This window comes from Octopus bimaculoides, chromosome 9, assembly GCF_001194135.2.
Source record: "Octopus bimaculoides isolate UCB-OBI-ISO-001 chromosome 9, ASM119413v2, whole genome shotgun sequence".
NCBI classification, from domain to species: domain Eukaryota; kingdom Metazoa; phylum Mollusca; class Cephalopoda; order Octopoda; family Octopodidae; genus Octopus; species Octopus bimaculoides.
Window position 1 is genome coordinate 6,585,289 of NC_068989.1, and position 4,043 is coordinate 6,589,331.

The 4,043-nt window shown below is 37.1% G+C and overlaps 1 long non-coding RNA gene across 1 annotated transcript in view; it reads right to left on the reverse strand.

Annotated features, from left to right (window-relative positions):
- Nucleotides 1–2,328: 2,328 nt before the first annotated feature.
- Nucleotides 2,329–4,043, reverse strand: part of LOC128248656 (uncharacterized) — a 67,346-nt gene continuing 65,631 nt past the window's right edge. The window contains exon 3 of the long non-coding RNA XR_008264813.1: nt 2,329–2,835. This is a non-coding gene — a long non-coding RNA (uncharacterized LOC128248656). The remainder of the gene's footprint in view (nt 2,836–4,043) is intronic.

A 4,043-nucleotide genomic window follows, 5' to 3' on the forward strand; every position in this document is an offset into this window, starting at 1 on the left:
ACCACCACTACTACTACTACTACTACTACTACTACTACTACTACTTACCATTCTATGCGCATATTTTAGTCATTCCTGCGAGTCTTATGAATAAATTGATTTCCAGATCTTTCTATTCGAAGCGCTCATTTTAATATCCGTTCCCTAAATAAGTTCGATGCTAGAACGTCTCACCGCCACCCCTCAAGCACATTACCAAACCCACACGTTCTTCTCTTCCTCCTCCTCCCGCTTCTTCTTCTTGCTGTTGTTATGGTTATCCTTCTTATCTTCCTTTTCATCATCATTTCCCTCTCTTCTCATTCCCCTCTTCTTCTTTCCCGCTTCTCTCTTCTTCATTTTCGTATCTCTCTCTTCTTCATCTTATCTTCCTCTGTTTCTCTTCTTATATCTCTCTTCTTCGTTTCCTCTTCCTCCCACTATACTCCTCCTACACCATCTGTTATATGTCTGTCGAAGCTGTACACAACAAGCATACCATGCTGTTCAATATTTCGTTCTTTACCATAATTTTCAGTTAAAATGTGTGTGACTATAAAATTCTTGCAGAAAGCTAATGAAATTTAGAATTGAATGGAATTGAACTCTAGGAAGATCTGTAAATCACCTGGATTACGTCTAAAACATCCAGCGTTCACTCGTTGGATTGAACTCCTCTCATGCTAATAGCATCAAGATTATTAAGGTATTTGCCGTTCACAATCAGTTATGTTATATGATTGTTACCGGTCTGTAAAAATAGGCCACTTTTCAGATAAATGCATCTCAATTTGTAGCGTCTATTATTCTGGTCTCTGCTACTGAAGAGGAAATAACCACTCCGAAATGCATGCATCCAAATAGTGAAAAATGTTGTGGAGGATAATCCTAGGACTATTATTCGAGCTTTGGAAACAATCGGTGAAGTGAAAAAGATGGACGAATTTGTTCCACACGAATTAAATATTGTTTACAAGACGCGTCGTTTGATGGTCTGTTCTTTACTTCTTGCGCAAAACCACTGAGAAGATTAATCACCTGTCACGAAAAATGGGTCTTAATGACAACTGTACGAGATCTTCGCTGCGACTAGAGTCGTCTTGACATGTTCTAAAGTCCCTTCTACACCCCCTAAAGCTTATGGTTACAATCTAGTGATACTGTTAAGAGATCATCCATTATTCATTTCTGCAGCCAGGAGAAATAGTAACATTCCAATACAACTGAGAGCAAATTGAAAAAAATATATTCTGAATTTGCTAGGAAATATCCGGCATTAATAAAGAGACAAGTGTCTATACTCTTGCGTGACAATGCCAAATTCCATTCGCAAATGAGGCCAAAGCAAGGTAGCAGCGGCTTCATTATGGGAATATTCAATCATCATCCATATTCTCCAAGTTTATCATCTACAGACTATCATTTATTTCGCCACCTCAAGCTTATCGTCCCCGACAAAATGTACGCAAACAAAGAAGAAGTAATGATAGCATTTGAGCAGTCATAGATTCAAAGGAGAATGATTTTTTTTTTCAAAGAAAAGATGTCTCCAAAGTTGCAGAGGCTAATGGAGCTATTTTGATTAATGTATAATGATCTAAAATAGCTTTTTAAATTATTTCTTTTTCCCATTACATGTAATACGTCAAGCATTGATTTAATATTCCTATAAACTAATGTCCTATATGAGAATGGAGTTATGATAGAAGACTAAAATGAAGAATCTACTCCTTTCACCAATGAAGGTTAGACTTCTAACCAAAGAAGAAATTAATGAGCTATTTCAAATATTGAGTGAAAACCTCTTATATTAACTGCGGCACTTTGCTTTTGTGACATTCATCCCGTTCCTTTATACAAGATCATTAACGATGATATTGAAATGAAATAGTTAAAAGTACAGTCGTGGATAAGAAACGGACAGTGAACCTTGATTACCGAAAGTTGACCTCTACGCTAGTGAGCTCGCCGAAAGCTGATCTCTGCTCTACTGTTCTCGCATTTCTGCTGTATCAATATCATCATTAATTTATACTCGGCCAATATCATGACTTCGAGCATTATTCTTTAATCTTTACCATTGCCACGTTACTAAGGAATCTTTTGAAAGTTCTAAAGATTCTTCGAAAAACTGCCTCGAGTTCAGTGTGGTTTCAAACTTTTGAATTATCGCATTTAACAATCACTATGATCTCCCAAGATTCCACGCGAATTCTTAAACCAGACAGAAAATCTCTTCTTTTTTTTGTTTTTTTTTTTCTTTTGAGAAATTGGTTTGGTGTCTTTTCTACATTCCATTATTGCTGCAAGAATTAAAACAGATTGTTAGATTCTCTTCAACTTAACACAAACGTAAACTATTTATACCATTGTGATGATTCTGATGTTGGAATTTCAAAACGTGGCGATTCTGCGATTAGGCATCTTCTAAAGCATCGATCGAATTTTGCTGGTACTTTTTGTAGCCACTTGGAAAAACTGACATTTCTTAACGGTTTCATCTTGAAGTAGCTGCAGTCAAGGTTTGTAGGGGTCTTCAAGACATAGGTGTGTGATGAGCATATCTGATGTTCACCTTGAGTAGCTGAAAGTTGAGTATTGCAGGTAGTGACCCTGAATGGGTAATGACGCAAAAATCAACGGAATACGCGGAGCAGGGGCCATTGTAATAGAATCAGATTGAGGTGTAGGCACATCTGTAGAGTGACTGAAATGAATGGGACAGTCTTGCATTGGAACTACACTGCTACTACTGTATATGTTGTAGCTGTACAGTCCCAGGCGCGGAAGCACTTTTCCTTCATAGGTCTCGCTTGAATGTAGGGTTAGTAATCGTCGACGGCAGTATTTTCCCACCTGAAGAGCAAAGTCAGGTTTTGAATGAAAGGAGTGAAATAGATATTTTAAACGACTTAGAAAACGCATAGCATGTAAATTTAAGGGGCTACATAAATATTCAGGTTCCTTCTCTTCGGGTACTTTTCTGGTTATCGCTTAAAAGTCAATTAGCATAATGAATTCGCCAACATTCGCACAGCATCTCAATAGCAGAGAGCGGAGTGAATATATCAGATTTGGTTAAGCAGCCAAAGACTCGCCTCCTTTACATACAAATTCAAATGAGGTAGAAGCGGATCTTAAGAAAATCATTTCCTTGTCTGCATAAATTCAGTTTAGGACGTGGTTTTGAAGAGTTCGCACCTGATTAATATCATCACTATATTAAAATACGTAGCGGTATTTTGTCCGACCTTACATTTTGAGTCCAAATTCTGCCAAGGTTGACTTTGCTTTTCATCCTTTCGGGGTCGATAAAATTAGTACCATTTAAACACTAGGGTCGATGAACACGTTGTATGAGGATAGCTATCGACTGTTGATGTCTTCATGGTGACAATGTGTTGAAATCAAAGGTATGTATAATACTGTGTGCACGTGTGTATATATGTGTGTATATGTCTGTAGATATATCCTCCGCTGAGCACGCATATTAAATCATATGCAGATATTGCTTCAGGGAGACATCTCTTTATTTCCTTTTCGTTCACGCGTTTCTCTCGTATGATTTTGGATACGTATGGAAATTCTGAGAAATATTCTTTGGAAATTACAGACTTCTCTCAGGACAAAAATTACGAAATAAATAAATAAACAAATAACAACGATTATGGATGTCAATAATCCATATAGCATTGAGACTTTTTCTCGTTCCTCCTTTCTAGAGCTTACGTCACATTTCTATTAAAAGTGGGTATTGGATTAGGGTTGAAAGAATCCAAAGCACAGTCTGCCATGAACGATACATGCGGCAGCCAAGCAAATTGTACAGTTAGCTGAGATTGTTTATGATTTTTCATTCTGTTTTATTTCATATCCCAATTGGTGTACAATAGCGTCGAAGGCTGCAAGTTTTACTGTTTACTGCTTTTCTCAAGCTCAGACCGACAAAGTTTTGTCTGTAACTCGGAGCAGAACAAGTATTACAGAGTACTCCTTTCAAAGAGTATCTGGTACTGTTTTCTTTTTCACGAAAGTTATATTTCAGTGATATATATATATATATA